This window comes from Camellia sinensis, chromosome 14 (genome assembly GCF_055761805.1).
Source record: "Camellia sinensis isolate YWXY chromosome 14, ASM5576180v1, whole genome shotgun sequence".
In the NCBI taxonomy this organism is placed as follows: Eukaryota; Viridiplantae; Streptophyta; class Magnoliopsida; order Ericales; family Theaceae; genus Camellia; species Camellia sinensis.
In genome coordinates, this window is record NC_138974.1 from 125647832 (window position 1) to 125669764 (window position 21933).

Here is a 21933-nt window from a genome sequence, read left to right on the forward strand (position 1 = left end):
GTCAGAATCGGACCCATAATATACTGTTTCGTAGGTCTTGAAATAAGGATTTCAAATATATAATTTTCATAACATGAAAACGAAGCATATAAAAACAACATGCAGTCAAAGTTACGAAAATCAGATATAAATCTTCATTTTTCTCAAAATTAGATCGTTCGATTTTTGCAAAATTAGACGGACCAACAAATTTATGAGTTTGACGGACGTGAGCAAAAAATTTTTGAGTTCGATTTTTGCAATTAGACGGACGTGAGCAACGATGCAATCTCTAGCTCGCTCTCTGTGTCTCTCTATGTTGGTCCGTCTTTTCCCTCTCTCGGTGTTCTCTCTCTTAATCGGTGCCCACTCTCTCAAGCTCACCAAAGTCCCTCACCACCATTGCTCACGTCCGTCGCACATCGCCACCGCCGCACATCGCCATCGCCCTCTGTCTAATGGACTCCTCATTTCTGGGGGATCCTCACCCAATCTCACCTCATCGTAGACTAGCGTCACACGCCATTGCTAGTGCCACCGCCACCACCGCATCCTCACAGGTTCTCTCTCACTCTCTGTCTATCTGTCTCTCTCTCTCTGTTTCTTGCTCTCTCCCTCTTTAGCCTTTGCCCTCGGTCTCTCTCTCTCTCTCTCTTTATATATATATAATGCGGTGAATTTTAGTACAGAGAGAGGGATTTGAGCTCTGATTGATGATTTTGAAGAGGTTTGTCATCTTTTTCCTTCTCCAGAACATGATGGATTGATTGCATTTTTGGTCCATTTTTTATTGATCATTGCTTAGAGTGTAGGGTTTTGTGAGTTTTGCTGGATCATGATGAATTGATTCCATTTTTGGTCAATTTCTTGATTCATTATCGTTGAGAATGAAGGGTTTTGTGGGTTTTGCTAGAACATGATGGATTGATTAAAGTTGGTCCATTTATTGATTGACTATTGTTGAGAGTGAAGGGTTTAGTGGGTTGTGCCAGACACATGGTGGATTGATTCCATTTGGGTTCATTTCTTGATTGATTGTTGCTGAGGTTATAGAATTTAGGGGCTATGGAAGAAGAGAGGATTAAGGAGATCAGTGTTAGGTTGGTGGGTAGAACTGGTGGTGGGTATGGATCTGCCTCTGCCCAATGGGTTGATGGCAGTGAAGTGGACTCTGAGTCCTCTCCATGGTCACTGCTTGATGAAAATGAGAGTAGAGAATCTAGAGATGGGTATGGATCTGTCAGGAGAAGGTTAGTCAAGAAGCTCAAGAGGGTTGATTCATTTGATGTTAAAGCCATGGAAATTGCTGGTTTTCAAGATCACCATGCCAAGGTAAAAACAGCCCAACTTATTTATCACCCTATTCCTCTTCTAATAGTATATTTGTTAGTATAGTTTGGTTTTTCTTTCGATTTTATCATTTATCTAATGTTCATATTAAAATTGAAAATTAGCGTTCTATAATTGTTGTCATTTAGAATTTTAAATTCTCTCTCAATTGTTTTTGAATTGGAAATAAAGATATGTTGAGTTTGCTCTTTACAACCATTGATGATGTGATGGAGATGACTCAGATCCTGTAGTTAGGGCTTGCTTTAACTGGGGAATTTAAACCTAAATTGATACAGAAGAAAGTAACAACTAATGATTGTGTGTACAATTGTGTTTGTTTAGGCATAGAAAAGTCCCTTTTCACTGGGAATATACTTCATAGGAAATACCTCCACTGAAAACTTTACAATGGATGTTATTAGGTAGAAAACATGACTATCAACGATCAAGGAGAATCAAGCAAATTGCATACTAATAGGGATGTGGCTTTTAGAAGCCATTCACTCTTCTTCTGTGGAGAGTGCCACTGGCATCTCTCTTGGTGTCTACCCTTTAGTCTAGGTGGTCTACAGTGATGCAACACCAAAAAGAACAATAAAGAGAGAGGTGTATTCAGATTTTTTTGACAATCCAGCATGTGGATGTCGCACCTGATTGTAGAATTAGTGTCCATGTCACGACCATGTGGGAGTCACTTGGTGGTGGATATTGTTCTGACTCTGCCATTCATTTTTTATGTATTTATTATTTTTTTACATTCATTTGAATAGAACTTGCATTACCAGTAAGTGGATGTCACTTGCAAAATAAAGAGTTATGTTCATTTCATGACCTTGTGGGAGTTTTATTGTAAAATGTTGTATTTTTATTTTGTTGTTTGGTCTCTACGCTTGGCTTTGTAATTCATTTGTGAAAAATTGCATTAAAATCAGTAAACACTAAAGTCTAAACTGTGTATGTTCAAGGTTGCCCCTAAAGTAATATACCTATGTGTGGTAACTAAAATTTTGGTCTCTTTATGTTGGGAGAAAACAAAACAAAAAACCAATTCAAAATATCCGAATCCGGCACAAAAATAGCGAAAGCAGTTTATTCTCCCTCTTTGTGTGAACCTATTAGGAAAAAATTTAATAGAGCACAATATATTCTGAAAAATATATCTGAAAACGATGATCCAACAATCACACAACAAGGCAACACCAATTTTTAACGTGGAAAACCTTCCCGATGTGGAAACGAAAAACCACGGGATCGTAGTCCACCAAATATCTCCACTATCAACAAATAATAGGTATACAAGAGTTCTCTCTAGATAGAACTAGAGGCAAGCAATAAAGAACAACTTACAAATAAGCTTCCTTGGTAACCAAAGATCAAAATACAAAGTTCAAAAAAAATCTCACCAAAAACGGGTACTATTCACGGGCCAAAAACCAGTAGTAAAATACTCCAAATCTGATCTCCACCGTCTAGAATTTAGAGTCTTGAGTTGTGAACTCGCCTACCAAATTTCAGTTCAATCGGACCACAGATGCTTGTTGATCGGATCGCTTGATCACTGCTGGATAGAATTTCTTCTCTCCTCTCTGTTTTGGTGGCTGCTGCTACGTCTGTTTCTCTGTGTTACAGAGACAGGGTTTGTCATACTACACTCATGGGCCAGATATTTTCAAAAACATAACCTCTCCATGTGAGCTTTGGAACTCACATGGGTTTTACTAAATGTTTTGGGCCATCCTCCACATAGGAGGGAAACCCAACCCAACAAATCTCCCATTTTCTGACTAGGTGGAGGGATTCTCCATCCCGGCAATTGAGCAACATGTCTCAAGCTTCTCCCTTACCAAAGCTTTTTTCAACATATCAGTACCATTATCATTAGTATGAATTTTTTCAAGTTCCAACAACTTATGATTAAGAATTTCTCATATCCAATGGTACCTCACGTCGACGTGCTTCGACCTCGAATGGAATGTAGAGTTCTTAGCCAAGTGAATAGCACTTTGGTTATCACAAAACAACACATATTGTTGTTGTTTAAAACCAAGCTCCGTCAAAAACTTTTTCATCCATAACAACTCTTTACAAGCTTTCGTTGTCGCAATAAACTCTGCCTCTGTTGTAGAGAGTGCAACACATTTTTACAACCTCGACTGCCAAGAAACAGCTCCACCTGAGAAAGTGATCAAATAACCCGAAGTAGACTTACGGGTATCAACATCTTCTGCCATATCTGCATCATTGTAGCCAACTAAAATTGGTTGTCCATTTCCAAAGCTGATTGCCAACCTGGAAGTGCCTCTAAGATATCTCATTATCTACTTTACTGCATTCCAATGCTCTCTTCCTGGATTTAAAAGAAATCGACTAACCACACCGACTGAATGAGCTATATCTGGCCTTGTGCAGACCATTGCATACATTAAGTTTCCCACAGCTGAGGCATATGGAACTTTTTCCATGTCTTCCTTCTCTTTATTTGTAGAACGGCTTTGATAAGTGCTTAACTTAAAATGAGTAGCAAGAGGTGAGCTAACCACTTTAGCATTGTTCATATTGAATCTTTCAAGCACTTTTTTAATGTACTGCTCTTGTGACATGTACAACTTTTTCTCTTTTCTGTCTCGATAGATTCGAATACCAAGAATTTCCTTTGTTGGCCCCAAGTCTTTCATGGCAAAGAACTTGCTTAGTTGTTTCTTTAATTTGTCAATTTTTGAAGGATTCCGGCCAACAATCAACATGTCATCAACATAGAGAAGTAAAATAATAAGATCATCATCAGAGAATTTCTACACAAATACACAATGGTCATAAGTAGTTTTCATGTAGCCTTGCTCCCCCATAACTGACTCAAACTTCTTATACCATTGCCTGGTTGCCTGTTTCAAACCATAAAGACTTTTCTTTAACTGACACACATAATCCTCTTTTCCTTTCACCCTGAAACCCTCTGGTTGTTCCATGTAAATCTCTTCCTCCAAGTCACCATGAAGGAAAGCAGTTTTCACATCCATTTGTTCAATCTCTAAGTCTAGACTAGCGGCTAAGCCAAGAACCACATGAATAGAAGACATTTTTACAACTGGTGAGAAGATCTCATCAAAATCAATGCCTTTTCTCTGACTGAACCCTTTAACAACTAGTCTAGCTTTGTATTGTGGTTGTGAAGTGAGTTCATCATGTTTTACCCTGTACACCCACTTGTTCTTTAAAGCTCTTTTTCCCTTAGGCAACTTTACCAACTCAAAAGTGTGATTGTCATCCAATGATTACATCTCATCTTGCATCGCATTAGCCCATTCCAGCTTATGATCATCTTCTATGGCTTCTGCATAACCCTCGGGCTCTCCCTCATCAGTCATTAACACATAGTCATTTGTAGAATACCAAGTGGAAGGATGTCGGTCTCTAGCTGACCTCCTGGTTGGAACATCTGGTTGTATCTCTGGTGTTGCCAATTGCTCAAGAGTCTCATCACCTATCTCAGCCTGTAAGGGATCATCTGCATCACCTAAACCTTGTTGGTCATCCTGGACATCATGTTCAACCTGTGCAGGCAAATCTGTCAGAGGAACCGGATCCAAGTCAACTAGACCATCACTATGCCAGGACATTGTGTTCTCTACTTTTTCAATATCTTGTATAGTTTGATCTTCAATAAACACAACATCTCGGCTTCTCACTAGTTTCTTGTCAACTGGATCATATAACCTGTAGCCAAACTCATCTAGGCCATAGCCTAGAAAAATGCACTGTCGGGTCTTCATATCGAGCTTAGACCTCTCATCTTTGGGAATATGAACAAATGCTTTACATCCAAAGACATGCAGGTGATCATAGGAAACATCCTTGCCAGTCCAAACTCTGTCTGGTACATCGAATTAAAGAGGAACACATGGTGTGAGATTAAGAACATGTACAACTGTGCTCAAAGCCTCACCCCAAAAGGATCTTGGCAACCGTGCCTGTGAAAGTAAGCATCTAACTCTTTCAACTAGTGTCCTGTCCATCCTTTCAGCTAAACCATTCAACTGAGGAGTCTTCGAGGGTGTCTTTTGATGTCGAATACCCTGTTGTCTGCAATAATCATCAAAAGGACCGCAATACTCTCCTCCATTATCTGTTCTGATGCACCTGAGCTTCTTCCCAGTCTGTCTCTCAACTAAGGCTTGGAACTGTTTAAAAGTCTCCAACACTTGATCTTTGCTTTTTAAAGTGTAGACCCACAACTTCCTTGAATAATCATCTATGAAGGTCACAAAGTAACGGGAGCCACCAAGTGTTCTTGTCTTCATAGGACCACAAACATCTGAATATACCAAATCAAGTACATTTGGCTTTCTTGAAGGACGAGAACTCTTGAAGGAAACTCTATTATGCTTTTCTGCCAAACAGTGAGTACACCTTTTCAAAAGTGCATTCTTCATTCCAGACAGAAGATTCTTTTTAGCTAATGCTGCCAGGCCTTTCTCACTCATGTGAGCAAGCCTTTTATGCCACAATTCCACTGTAGACTCATCATCCACTGCATTAATAACTTCTTTGGGGAGCCTTGCCTGCATTACGTACAAAGTAGAATGCTTCTTGCCTCGAGCCACAACCATAGCACCCCTAGTGAGCTCCATTGACCATTACTGAAAGTGTTACAATACCCTTCATCATCAAGTTTACCTACAGAAATCAAATTCATACGAATATCAGGAATATGCTTTACATCTCTAAGAACCAACCTCGTGCCATTATTCGTCTCCAAGTGCACGTCTCCAACACCAATAATTTTGGCCAAGCCATCATTACCCATCTTTACCGAACCAAAGTCACCAGGTATATAGGATGTGAAGAAATCTTTTTGAGATGTAGCATGAATAGAGGCACCACTATCAATCACCCAGTTGGTCTCATGGCATGCTATGTTAATAACATCTTTATCATAAACAATGAGAAAGTCTTCAAAAGTAGTGGTGGCAACTCGATCATTATCCTTTCCATCATGCTCAATCCCTTTCTCCTTCTTCTCTCTCTTCAATTTTCTGCACTGTTTCTTGATGTGCCCTTTGATGCCATAATGATAACACTTAGCATTAGCAAACTTGTTGGACTTGCTTCTACCTCTATCTCTGTTCTTCGGACCTCTGCTCTTGCTTCTTCCCTTCCTTTCTGTAACCAAAACCTCTGACTGTGAAGAAGATTCCTGTGATTTCCTCCTCATCTCTTCATTTAAAATACTGCTCTTAGCCAGATCCATATTGATTACACCATCTGGGGCCGAGTTAGATAATGACTTTCTAAATGTCTCCCAAGAGTCCGGCAATGTACCAAGCAAGCACAACCCCTGTACCTCATCGTCGAACTTGATACCCATTCCAGCCAACTGATTAATTACTCCCTGAAAAGTGTTCAAGTGATCTGTCAATGGGGTTCCATCTTGGTATCTCAGGGTCATCAATTGCTTTATTAGAAACATTTTATTGTTTCCAGTCTTCCGAGCATACAATTGTTCAAATTTGTTCCAAAGTGTACGTGCATGTGTCTCTCCACTAATATGATTCAAAACATTATCATCCACCCATTGGCTAATATACCCACAAACTTGTCGATGTAGTAATGTCCATTCTTCATCAGATTTATTTTCTAGTTTTTCAGTAGCAAATACCGGTAGATGAAATTGCTTCACATGAAGGGGGTCTTCCATATTTCCTTTCCATGTGTGATAATTAGAACCATTCAAAGTAACAATTCTACTCAAATTTGCTTCCATTATTCAACACAAGATACACAACAATATGAACCAAGCTCTAATACCACTATGTTGGGAGAAAACAAAACAAAAAACCAATTCGAAATATCCGAATCTGGCACACAAATAGCGAAAGTAGTTTATTCTCCCTCTTTGTGTGAACCTATTAGGAAACAATTTAATAGAGCACAATATATTCTGAAAAATATATCTGAAAACGATGATCCAACAATCACACAACAAGGCAACACCAATTTTTAACGTGGAAAACCTTCCCGATGTGGAAAGGAAAAACCACGGGACTGTAGTCCACCAAATATCTCCACTATCAACAAATAATGGGTATACAAGAATTCTCTCTAGATAGAACTAGAGGGAAACAATCAAGAACAACTTACAAATAAGCTTCCTTGCCAACCAAAGATCAAAATACAAAGTTTAGGAAAAATCTCACAAAAAATGGGTGCTGTTCACGGGCCAAAAACCAGCAGTAGAATACTCCAAATCTGATCTCCACCGTCAGAATATAGAGTCTTGAGTTGTGAACTCGCCTACCAAATTTCAGCTCAATCGGACCACAGATGCTTGTTGATCGTATAGCTTGATCACTGCTGGACATAATTTCTCCTCTCCTCTCTGTTTTGGTGGCTGCTGCTACGTCTCTTTTTCTGTGTTACAGAGAAAGGGTTTGTCATACTACACTCATGGGCCAAATATTTTCAAAAACATAACCTCTCCATGTGGGCTTTGGAACTCACATGGGTTTTACTAAATGTTTTGGGCCATCCTCCACATAGGAGGGAAACCCAACCCAACACTTTATTCTGTGCATTATGTGTTTATGCATATGTGGAATTAGACATTTTGTTTCTGTTACTTTTCGCTTGAATTCCTTTAACTTTGATGTTGGATTACGTTTAGGCTTTATAAACTCAATACTGATTTGTATTATCAAAATAAATAAATAAATAAACTCAATACTGATTTGTTTCTTCCAGTGGCACACTCGAGATCAAATGTTCAAAGGATATTAAAATTCAAGGGATCATTGGACCTTGCACATCTTTGGAGAAGGTTGGTTCATTTGATATTATCTGTCTGATTTTCTTTAGGATGAAGATCATGTACCTGTAATCAAACAGCTATTCTCTACTTGACTGCTTAGCAGAATTTGGATTAAATCTTATTTGTAAGGTTGGTACTAATTACGGTAAGCCTTGCAGAAAGGACCTGCTGTTGCCAATACAGTTATAGGACAGGGAAACACTACATCCTGGAAGATGTGTGGCCTTGACAAAAGTATTTGCTTGACCGTTTTCTTTGATATTTCATCTAGTGAAAAGCCAGACCCTTCAGGAATTTGCAGGGGTTAAGGCTGTGTATATTTGACTCTCCTCAAACCGTGATGAAGTTCGTTCACTATCTTCTTCTATGTGCCATCTTTTTCAAAGCCTTTGCTTATCTTGTTCTAGAAATCAATTTTGTTGATGATAAATTGTTTAGCAATGCTTATGAAGTGCTGTGTGGAAATGGTATGCTCTTAAGGGTCTTGCCCTATCCTTTTAGAAATAAAACAATTCTCTACTTGATTGATATCAAATAGTTATGCATCCTCTGAATTTGTGTTCCAATTTTTTTATTATTTTTGGTAAATTAAATTTCACTGAGAAAAAACAACACAAATAACAATCATGTGAAGGGCAATAAGTTGTCAAACTGGGCTAGCCAGCTCTACCTCTATTTTGTTGCAGCTTTTTCCGCTTGTCTGACTATACTTGTGGAAACACTAGTAGATATCACTCCTTGTCACTTTCTCTATCTTAAATCATGAAGACTACAATGTGTTATCTTATTACATTTTGAAAACAAAGTCTAATCATGAAGACTACAATGTGGTTGGGTTGAATGAATTTTCTTCGATGTTGGATTGAATGTTTATAAACAAAAATTGATTGTTCCACCAAAAAAAAAAAAAAAAAAGAGAGAGAAATTTGGCGACTAAAAAATTGGTCTGCAAATTCTACACTTTTGCAACTAAATCCATTGGTCGGCAATTCCTCACCTTTTGGCGACTAAACTGTTAGTCGGCGATTCCTCGATTTTTGGCGACTAATTTGTTTGGTCGTGGAATGTGACAATTGGCGACTAAGTTATTTGGTTGGGAAAATATCACTTTTCGCGACCAAAGTATTTAGCGACAAAATGGATTAGTCGCAATAATGATATATTTAGCGATAAAAAATTTAGTCAGCAAATCAAACTTTTTCCGACCAACAAAAATTTTGGTCGCGAATTACTTTTGCCGACCCTCAACTGGCGACCAAAGTAGCGACCAAAAAAATTGATCTCGGATAACTTTAGGGGTGTTTGGTGGAGCTTTTTTAAGCCAACTTATGACTTCTGGCTTTTAAAAAATTATTTTAGACTGTTTGGTTAAACTTATTTCAAACAGTTTCTGATTGTAACAACTTATTTTAAGTCAAAAAAGCTGATTCTGAGAAGCTGTTCACCCCTTGCTTCTGATTATCAGCGTCTGCTGTGGACATGTTAATTCACGGTTATACTCTTAGATTTTTTTATTTTTTATTTTTTAAAAAATAGAAAAAGACCCAAATGGGCTATTAAATATTATTATTATTTTTTATGAAAAATGTAGACAAATAGTGAATAATAAAAAATAAAATTAATTGAAAAAACTACTTCACAGCTTATTTAACAAACACTACTCAGCAACTTAAATCTATAATCCAACATCTATACCAAACAGATTAACAACTTCTGATTAAAGTCATAATCTATAATCTGTTAAGCTATAATGTATAACCTGTTTTAACAGCTACACCAAACAGCACCTTTTACTGACTGAAAATGAACTTTTAGTGACTAATTTTTTAAGCGACAAATGTGTTATTTCTTGTAGTGCCACCTTAGCAAACCAGCACCTTTCAATTAATAAAGGATAGAGAAAGTAGAACAATTTTCCACAAGTTGACTTGCTTCTTGAAACAATTTGGATTTATTGACTAAAAACACTACACCAATTTTGAGTGGTGATAAATAGTTGTTGAACTACATTGCTTTCCCACCAATTTTGAGTGGTCATAAATAGTTGCTGAAATAGTTGTTGAACTACATTGCTTTCACACTAATTTTGAGTAGTCAAAATTATTTTTTTTGAAAACAATAGTACAACAATGTACATGTGGTTCTAATGGAACCTGCTGGCCAAACTTATAAATCTCATTGTTAAGTCAATTAGAGTTATTAATACTAGCATATCACCCGTACTATGCACGGATTGTGTTTACAATTATCTATATATGTGAATTGTGATTTTTAAATATTTTTTTTTTAAATGTCTTATCTTTTTTCTTTTTTATATTATATTAAAGTTTAATATTTTGATAATAATCATATGTGTTAGACTTTCAAGGAATTAAATGTCTTTTTTTATTATTATATTATATTAAAATTTAATATTTTGATAATAATCATGTGTTGGACTTTTTAAGAAATTTTTTTTATGCTTGCTCTTAATACATTAAAGTATTATTATGATGGATAATAATCATATATGTTAGGACTTTTCAAGGAATTCATATGTGTTTGGATTACAAAGAATTTTTTTTATGCTTGTTCTTAATGCATTAAAATGTTATTATGATGGTAAGATTTGGGAGTTGGGAGAAGTTAATAAATGCTAAGATTTTTTTTTAAATCAAAAAATCAGGAAATTTAGATTGGGAGATTGGAGCTCACACAAGACTTAGGGTTAAAAGTCCCCTTTTGCTTAATATATAGTATAGATTATCTGCCTTAATTAGGTGAAAAAAAAAATCCAAAAAAAATTCTGATCCAACGAGTGCCATATTTTATTGGGAGAATAACAAATGAGTGAGAAGCGAAAAAAATAATTACAAATACATGAAACGCAAACATAAGTTGTGACTTGAAGGAACATAACTTTATTTTGTAATTTTTTTTTTCAATCAATAAGATATTATTTATAATATAAAGAGAATTATATCACAATTATTATAGTATAACAACCATAAAAGCCCAAGAAAGAATTTCATATCAGGGAAGAACAAGCTACAAACTCATAACTTTGTGCCACAGTAGTACATTCTCTAGCCTCAGAGGGAATGGATGTTGTAAGTTCAAGTCCTATGTAGAGCATTGGGTATGATCCATTTTCCTTTTTCCCTTAGATCTAGATTAAAATAAGTTCTATCAAGTGACATATAATAATAATAATAATAATAATAATAATAATAATACAACAAAGATCCTTATAATAGGAGAGAAATTACAAATTCTTGCAACCCTATAATAGAAGAAAAACTATAAATTACATTTAATAAGATTGATCCCTTGATCTCCTAACTAAAATCATACTGGGGTGAGTAATTGAGCTCATTTGGTTAATAATAGTGTGAAGTAGCTATCAAGATTTGCATATACCACGCTTCATTGTGAAACTGACAAGTTTCAACGAATTCAATTAATGTTGGTTGATGCTATCATTTCCACTCATTAATACCTCAATTAATTTCTAATTATTTTGGACACTTTCTATTAATTTAATAATTGAAACAAATTTGTGATGCCAACTCCAAAAATTAGTAATACAAGCTTACGCGAATTTATATTTAATTTACGTATTTTTATGAGATTATTTATGAGTTCATAAAAATTTATATAATTTTATGTTAGGGTTACATGCGGTATACATTACACAACCGACCATTTTCCTATATTATAGTTTGTTATATTGTGTTCTATTGCATCATGAACTTAAATATTTTTTTGGAAAACTACATGCGGGTGGGAGTTGAGAAAAAAATTACAAACACATGAGAGGTGCAAGTGTACCTGAGGTTACATGCAAATAAAAGGTTATGGAGGTGCAAGTGTCACTTGTATTCCTCCATCTATTGATAATTTTTTATTTTTTTTTAAATTCTCACATGCATTTAATTTCTACACATATTTTTAATACTAGTACCAATTGTAGTACTACTTAGTACAAAGTAAGAGTTGTGATTGAAATTGATTGAAGAGGGAAAAAAAAAGAACGAAGACGAAAAAAATGAACATGTTCAGCTGAACATATGTCCTTTTATTTTTAGATCTAATCGCATTTAGGTTGTCACCCCCACCCCACCGCACCCCACCCCACCCCACCCCTTGATCTCTATTTTATTGTGTTTAATGAGTCTGCCAAGCCTATTTTTCTATTTTTAGCCTATTAATACAAATACAATCAATAATAATTTATTCCTTATTTTTGCTTAAAACTAACGAAATTTCTGTCTTTTTAGAACAAAAGCTTTTAATTTTATTACTTTTGAAAATCTTAATTAGAATTTTTGTTACTAAATTTGAAGCAACGTTCCCAAATTCGCAATTGGCCTTTAATTTTGAAATTATTATTTTTCAAAATTTTACTATTTTAAAAACAATAAAATTTCATTGGGAAATTTCACTCAGTGAATTTTAGCAGTGGTATTGAAATTGCATTGACTTCTAGCAATGTGTTTGTACCCAATTTGGCAAGGCCAATAGGAGGTCGCCATGTGGCATGAAGATCCAAAAAAAGTTGTATGGGGTCAATCTTTTGGGCCTAACTTTTGATCGAGTTAACCTTTTGTGATTACGCATTGATATATCCATAGCGAACAAGAGAAACAGTTATGGGCTCTTGATTTTCAGGAAGGAGTTTGAGATATTATCTCTATTTTCTCTCAGGACAATTGTCAAACATTTACAGATGTGCAACAATGATCCAACTATGATGCACACTACATGTCCATATTTCAAGATTTTTTGGTGGTTACTCTTGTGATCTCAACTAATATAATATCCTGCACTGGTAGGATAACTCCTAAAAGAACATAACAATGATTTAAGGCATTTCAATATCACAGACTTTTAATCAAGGTTATAGATGGTTTATCCATAGTAGAAAATCACCAGAAAATGTAGGAAGTGGGTTGATAATTGTAGACACCCCATTTTTGACCGCCTGCGAGACTTAGGTGCTTTATTCTGAGCATTCGATGATGAAAGTTACGTTGTCAATGTTTCGAATTCTCAAAGAAAGAATCCAGTTTTTAGCTCTAAAATATCTTAAAATACGCAGGCTGTTTCTATACCTATATACCACAAAAATTCATTTTTTAGCACCATGCTAACATATACTGAGCTTGAAATAGAGGAACAAGGGACCCACATTAGGGCCCAGCCATGCCTTATTGGGGTCCGGTCGTGCCTTTTGGGCGAGAAACACTGTTCTTGGCAGGAATCTGCCAACTGTCTATTTTTGAAGCTATTTGTGAATTATTTGGCTCAAATTCTATAAATACGAGCATATATCTCTGTTTTAAAGGTTAGAAAAATTTCAAAGAAGCAAAAACACCTTTGAGAGCTCCTTCTTCCTTAGCAAACTAGCTTTGTGATGTTATATCACCTTTGAGCTATATCTATACGCCATATACACCCTTAGAGCTGAACCTTGGAGCTTGGATTGAGTCTTAAGAATCATAATTCAACCTTGAGAGTGTGCTAGGATCAAGTTTGGTTTACAACCAAAGCTTGCTCTCTTCAAGAGGTATAAGCTTGTCACCTTTCTCCTTGCTTTCATTTCAATCCTTTTTCATCTTGTTCTTGTGTTTTTATACTGCTTTGGATCCATTTTAAGTGTTGGAACTTGGGGTTGAATAGCTACCCAAGGTAGAGAGGCTTAACACCATTTTTTGCACCTTATTTCATAGTTCATTCCCTTTGTTTTACCACTATTTTTCTTGGCTTACAAACTAATTTTCAGAGTTTAAAAGGGATAAAAAAAAAAAATTGGTTTAGAAGTCCAAAAAGTGGAGAGGTTAGCCACCCCTCCTTGGTCTTGTTTACAAGTTTTGCATCTCTTTGTTTTTGGCTATGTTTTGTACTCTTTTAAACATACTTTTAGGTACTATTTTTTATGTTTTAGAGGTTGTTTAGGGCTGTTCTAATTCATTTAATTAGTTTATGATTTAAATACTTTGTTTGTTGTGTTGTACGTCATCATGGCTTCAGTTGTTTAGGCTTTAGACACCGAGTCATTTGAGTCGATAACTTTCTTTACTTAGTTTCTATGTAAAGAGTTCCATTTTTGGTAATAATCAACTTCGAAACTAGATTCAGAACCACGGGAGTTCGAATTGTAGGGCTAGTCGTATCCGAAAGGAGCACGAAAAGAAAGCTACAATAATTGTAACGACCCTCACTCCACCCTAGTCATGCTTGCATATATTACATGATCTTGTCTTGATATATTGCATCTTTGCAAACCTTGATTTGTCTTGCTTAAGTGTTTCTCGCATGTTTTGTACCTTGCTTGGTGTGAGTTTAGCCGAGGTCATCTTCAGTCTAGAATTATCTTGGAACCACTTTGTTTGACCTCCACATTCGTCCTGACATATTGACCGAGATGTCATTATCTAGGCCGAGGTGTTCATCACCAAGGCCGAGATGTGTATTATCTAGGCCGAGATGTTACCTTTGCACCTAAGTGATCTTGTCCTGGAGTGGTATGACCTAGACCGAGGTGTGGCACATCTAGGCCAAGGTGTGGCGCAGCTTAGTCAAGTGTTGTCCTTCCTAGCCGAGATCATTGTTCCCCTACTTGCCGATGTCTTGTTTTTAGCCGAAACCATTACCCGCCGGAGTGCCCATGTCATCTTGCTTGTTGAACACACTTTGTCATAGTCTTGTCTTTTCGCTCAGCCACCTTTTTGAGGAGAACCAACCCGGTAGTGTCACTTGTCCCAGCTGAGTGTTAAGTCAGCCAGCAGACCTAGAAATTTATCATTTCCTATATGTCTTTGTTCTTGAGGAGAGAGAAGCCCTAGAAGAGGGAGAAGGAGTTCTTAGAGGAGGGATAGATTTTCCAAGCTTAATCTTCACACCTTGAGCCGTTAGATTCGTGTCATGAGGTTAGAATCTTAATCTACTCTTGTTGTTCTTATTGATCATCTAGCTGCATTGCATGATCGAACCTGATCTGCAAGCCATGCATCGATTTAAAGTTTGGTTTTAGAAAGAGAAAATAATGTTCATGTGTTCTTGAAGAAAAAGCCTTGGTTGATCCAAAAACTTGCATCGAGATTCATGTTTTTGTGTTTGTTTTCATAAAATCTTCGAGTATGGGTACCCAGGTCCATGTTTTTGAATTCATATCATGAAATCTCAGATTTTGTAATGATAAGGTATGATCTTCGCATCCATGTTCTTCATGTTCATATTTTTCAAGAAAAGGGAACCCAGTTTTTCCCGACTTCATTTCATTGGATGTGGCCGTCGGGACCACACCTCGGCAAGGAGGTGTGGGACCTCCGCCAAGATCTGGTTGGTGCCCATTATGTTTTCCCGAGATGAGGAACAGTGTTTTGTTTTGGATCGCCTTAGTTTTGAAAGAATGCCGAGGTCACTTGCATTCATGTAAAGCTTGTTTGATAGTGCATTCAATGGGATTTGTTATGTTCTTGTAGGACTTGGATCCTTGCCTGTAGCCCCGACGTTTGAAGAACTATGTGAGTGGTATTCTTAATAAAGTTATGTTATTAAGTTTTGATAAAGTTTTGCCTTGCTTGTTTTGGAAAAAGTATTTTGTTAAGCATGAATGACTATCCCTATTTTGGTGTATCAAGTATTAGCTTTGGTTTTAACAATCTTGAAAAGTCCGTACGTGCTAGGGGACTATAAGCATTTGTAGCACAATCTTGAAAAGTCTGTACGTGCTAGGGGACTATAAGCATTTGTAGCATAATCTTGAAGAGTCCGTACGTGCTAGGGGACTATAAGCACTTGTAGCACAACCTTTGTTAATGTCATCCCTTGGAACTCGAAAGACTTTAATTGTTGAGACTTGAAAGATTTGTTAGATAAACTTGATTTGCCCTTGGATTTTGTACAAGATGTGTTATGCCTTGATTTGATGAAGAGTTCGGATATCATTCATGTAAACCCCTTTATTATTTGTACCATTCACTGAGTATCCAAGCTCACCCCTTTCTACATATATATGTAGGTGACGAGCAGGACGGCGGTGACGCCTAGATGTACTTGTTACTTGTTTTGGATTTTGCACTTTTTCAGCATCTTGAAGATTATGCTTCTTAGTTGTACTTTATTGTATTTTGTATTTGATGGCTGAGAAGCCTTTCGGTCAAGATGTATTTTTGTACTTCATTTTGTTGTATTAAAGCTACGTAAAGATGTATGCCATTCCATTTAACTTATGCACTGCTCTTATGGACTAATTACATTTGTATATATTGCTTCCGTACATGTTAGCCCCATACGTAATACTCTGATTGTGTGTGAATTTTGAAAGTTGGCTTTCGATAATCTCGGATTACTGGCTATCATGGCACCATTCTACTAGGGGCGGAATGGGGTCGTGACAATAATGGTTAAAGATCATGGGACACGTGACAAGCTATCATAAAGATACAACAGGCCAGTCAGGAATGAATTAACTGAGATTGTGGGTTAGTGGTGATATAGAAGAGAGAATACAGGATAACATGCAATAATTCAAGACCAACTATCCTCAAATGTAACAAGTGGTCAATTTTAAGTGGAAGATTATGGGTTATGTGGCAGGCCACCATAGAATGTCAGCAGAGAAAGCAAGACTGAATAACTACTACTAGCAGCAATTATAAATACCCAAGGAGGGGGGCATAACAAAGGGTCTAGCATCAATGAAACAAATTCATTATTCAAACCGGCCATATAATGCTCTGAAAATATATTCTCAAATTATAGTATTGTTATAATGAGTATATTTGACTTAAATAAAATAAATTATTGAATTGTACATTTCATGCTTCAAAAGTAATCTCTTTCTCGTTGAACTATTCAAGTGAGTACACCATTGCTCAGTTACATTCATAAAACATCTTAACAGTTCAAGCAGCTAGAGATTATAGAACAAAATGCCTTCATAGCGTACACCTTCACAAGTGTTTCCCTTGGTTGCACAAAAGTTGGACTTCTGTCCCAAATCACAATATTGCCCCCGGAACTTTAACATTTAGTAATCAAAGAGCCTTCGTGCCCCCATCCAAAAATACACCTAATATCAAAATTACTTTGGTTGAATTACCACATCATTTCTTGAAAGGTTGTTACTTTTGGGGTGAGCTATTGCCTAGTAGGAAATACCATTCACATGATATATAATTATTCTCGTTTGGGAACAAGCTTTTTAAGTAACTTTTTGCCTTTTTGGCTAAAATATGAAGTAAAAAAAAATAGTATGTTTGGGATAACTTTTTGATTTTTACGAAAAGATGTGCAAAAAGTAGAGAGAAAAGAGAATCTTTAACTTTTTAGTATAGGTTGTTGGCTTTTTAGTTTTTTTATTGACTTTTTGGCTAAAAAAGCCACTTGCCAAATGAGGCCTCAAGTCTTTTTCTTCTTGAAACCATGATGCCAAGTACATAATGTTAGAAACATATCTTAACCAATCCACAAGGTGTAAATACACTATGACTTCACAAGCAAGAGCCACAACATATATATATATATATATATTTATTTATTTATATAGAAAATAATTGCACATTCGTTGACTCTAGCAGTGGTGGGGTGTTGAGCACCCAAAATCGTTCTTTTTCATATTTGTCGACTCTAAAAATGACAGGCTCGTGGACACCTTAAAACATTTTCCTTCATTCGTCCGGTGATATGCTCAAGACAGGACAATTGGACACTTTGACTCCTTGTGTGTGTACCAATATACAATACACATCTCATTTCTAAAACCCGAGTCACTATTCGGACTCATACACTATTGACCCCCTCCAACACTTTCCAACATCCACAATTTAAATCACAAAGAAAATATGTGATACACATGATGCATGAATTTCTAAATCCCAATTTCCTATGGTTTGTCCACTTTACAACAATACATAATATAAACAACAATATTCTTCAATTCCATAATCTTACATTTATCAATTAACATATACATATGTCTATGATAGTTCCAAAATCTCATATCCAACATCATTGTTAAGATTATTCATCCAATTTCATGGTTCAAGAGTCAATCTGGGTCAAACCTTTCATTAAATCAAATTTGAAAACTAGGGTTTTGGAAAAATTGGGGCTTTCCCCTCCTTTGTACATAAAGGGTCAATATTCATCACTGATAACAATAAACAACAAGGATATACAGAAAATTTTCCAAAACATGGAGTATAACCCGTTTTTATTCCTTAATCCACTAATATAACAAAAATCCTCTCACCTATCTATATAACCAAGAAAATAACACCTATGCGTCCCAAATCAATGACATATTAAGTTAAGAGTACCCCTACCCCAAGTGTGAAGGCAAAAGATGATAACGCAACTTAATGCTTCAAGAAATCGCAAAACAATTGGTAGAACTTTCGAGCTAAGCTTACTCTTTGACCTCCTTGGAAGTTCTAGGGTAGATTTTGGGTAAAATCATGAGAAATCAAGTGTTTTAGGGCTATTGTTTTGGAAATGGGTGTTTGATCTAAAAATATGAGAATGTGAGAGAAAAATGAGCTAGCTTGACTTTTAAATCTGCTGTCCCGAACAGACTGCTCGAGCAATCATTTTACTGCTGGAGTGGTGAACACTAATTCGAACATACTGCTTAAGCAATCATTCCACCATTCCAGCGGTAAACACAAGGTTCTAGAAATTTTACAGACCTGCAGTGAATATATTAGGAGCAACACATCTTCGCCTGAGTGACAACCTGTCACGCCCCAAACTCGCCCCTAAAAGTTTGGGCATGACCTATGCAGATATGGACACATGACCTGATATACATAATATACGGGGCCTGAACGGAAGCATTTAATATTACAAAGTAACATAGAATAACATCCATTGAGCTAAAACTAACATGTCAGGATCACATACGTGAGAGCCATTTATCTATATACATACCCATACATATAAATAAGCGTATATCCGAACATTGGTAAAGAAAGGGGGTATATACTTACATTTTAACCTTAAGTAAATAATTAAAGTGCACGCCAAAATCTTAACAAAACTTCACATAAATGCATGGGCTTGGTTTGGGAGTCTGGGCATACTGAGGTTGACCATTGAAGGGTAAGCATCAAGGGTTAAGACGGACTCCCAAAGTAATTACCTACAGAATAGACATAACACAAAGTGAGTGAAGCTCAGTGAATAATAGTATATAAATGATTCAATATTCAACTTAATCATAATACATATCAATGCGTATGTAAATGCGGAGATCATATAATTAATCTGATTCTGTACTAATTTCAGAACGGCCTTAGGCCCAATCTTGAAACATAATGGCTTTAAGCATTTGAATGGATTGGCGATAGCCCTTGAACATATTAACATTAAGCTTTTACACATGTTGGCATATAGCCCTTGAACATATGGCATGAAGCCCTTAAACATGTTGGCATATAGCCCTTGTACATTTGGCATGAAGCCCTTGAAAAGTTGTCATTAAGCTCTTGAACATATGTATGGACTCAAGAGGTGGCTCGTACGGATTCTAGAGGTGACTCGCATTGCAGCACTTAGTTCCGTACAACACTTTGTTCCATACCAGAAATCATTAGGTCTTAAAGACCAATCAATTCATATCATGTTATAACATAGCATAAACGGAACGGATAAATAGAAACATATTCATACATATTCTTACTTATGCCTGAATCAGAAATAGAAATTAGAGTTCATGCTTGATCATAACCCACTCGTACAAGACCGTCGGTGGTACCATCCGTACAAGACCGTCGGTAGTACCATCCGTACAAGACCGTCGATGGCAAAACATAACCCACCCGTACAAGACCGTCGGTAGCAAGAGATATCTTGTAACATACTTGAACCACGGTATTATTACCCCCGGGCAAGGGCCATAAGACCACGGTATTATTACCCCCGGGTAAGGGCCTTGTGCTAAGGATGCCATGAATACTTTTACATATATGGATAATTATTCATTAATTCATAGCGTCACATATCATAAAATAGAGCATTTCTTGGTATATCATGTCATTACCGTGCGCTTAACAAAATAGAATAATTCACATTCTTATGTGGGTCACATAATGATGTTAAACTTTTGCGTTCATGTCGTAGATTCTGAATAACTTCGAGTTCATATGTAATACAACAAAATAACTTCAAATTCATATGGATTCACATAACTTTCCAATTATTCTGATTCTTCGAAGATGAACACAAATTCTCTTTATTCATTAAGAAATGACATGGTTCACTTGAGCTATTAATCAGTAACATACACCTTTGTTTAATCGTTCATATATGTTAACATGGTTGACCTGCAATTAACAGAGTAGTAATGGTAACCATTGCATCATTCACATGCGTTAATGCAGTTAACTTAAGTTTAACAGGACGTTCTTGATAATTATTAACGAAAGGTAAACATATTTTACCGATTGAATGATTCCAGAGATACCGGAATACCATAGTTCCATAATCCTCATACGTTCTATTTGTTCATCATGAATCACTATAGCTATCTTGCAAATAACAGAAAGTTAGTATTCATTGTCAACAGTAAACAGAATGGACTGCTCAATAATGCCTCTAGATTTTCCAATCAACATATTGTTAACTTAATTACTTGCAAGGGACAGAATGTTAACAATGAGAATCATTAACAATACTTGAACGTGCAACTATAGTACTACTACTCACAGCGGTAGGTCTCTGATAGCGGTGGAACGATGTCCTCGTCTTGACCTACAAACACAATGCATATAACAGATTATGAGAATAAAACCAATCTCTTTTTATTCTTCACTCAATAGCTATGGTGGTTCTAGACTCATTAGTCCTCCATAGGTTAAAATCCATGCCTCATACGATAAGAGGAATCGATAGGAGAAAGGTTCAGACGAAAAAACGGTATAAACCGGTAAACAGAAAGTGAATAGTCGTCACTAATTTGGGCATAACTATTTTTTTTTATTTAGAATTTGGAAGTGAGACCACCACCATTGGAAACTAGACTTCCGGGGCTTGATTTTAGGCTCAAGAATTACTCAAAACGGAGTCCGGATGCAAAAGATATGCTTGTTCAAAGTTAGCTGGACAGAGCTGTCTCCGCACGTGCGGGGAAACAGTGCCGCACGTGCGGCCCTGGACAGTTTGCAGTCCGAAAATGGCTGAAAATTTGGGACTTCTCATTTTCAAAATCAAACCTTAATTACATGTAAATCAAAGCCCAAAACCCTTTAATACATGACCAATTTCACGTTATTATTCTCCATCAAACATCATAACCTCAAAATAAACAAATATAATGACTTTAATTCTTCAATTAACCAACTCTTAAGGAATCAAGGTTCAATTCATGAAAAGAGTTCATCTAAACTTATATCTATCAACCCCAACTCAATTAGGTGGTTTCTCTTCATTTGAGATCATGAATTTAAACTAGTAATAGATCAATCTTAAGGGGTTAAGTTGATTTCACATACCTAGAGCCAATCTCTTGAAGTAATTCCATCAATTTTCCCATCTTTCCTCTTCATTCTCAAGCTCTTCCTTCCTTCTTCTCCTTGAGTCCTCTATCTCTCCCTCTCTCACGTGGCTCCCCCTTTCCTCTAGATATTTTTTTTTGATTCTAAAAGATGAGTCCATCCACTCATAAGGCACCCATAATATAAGTATACACATACACACCAACATAACACAATAGAGAGAGCCAAACGTGGCCTTACGATTCGTACGAAATCAAATTTCAATTAAATTTCCCAGATAACTCTAAAAATTATGAGGATCATAAATATGTCCCCTGTTCTAGTTTCTGAAGACTC

General features: G+C 36.3%; 1 long non-coding RNA gene across 1 annotated transcript; it reads right to left on the reverse strand.

Moving 5' to 3' along the window:
* Nucleotides 1-19170: 19170 nt before the first annotated feature.
* Nucleotides 19171-21708, reverse strand: LOC114268363 (uncharacterized). The gene is made up of 3 exons (XR_014350213.1): nucleotides 21595-21708; nucleotides 20810-20854; nucleotides 19171-19244 (listed from the first exon to the last, which is right to left on the reverse strand). It is a non-coding gene; the product is annotated as an uncharacterized LOC114268363 (long non-coding RNA).
* Nucleotides 21709-21933: the final 225 nt, after the last annotated feature.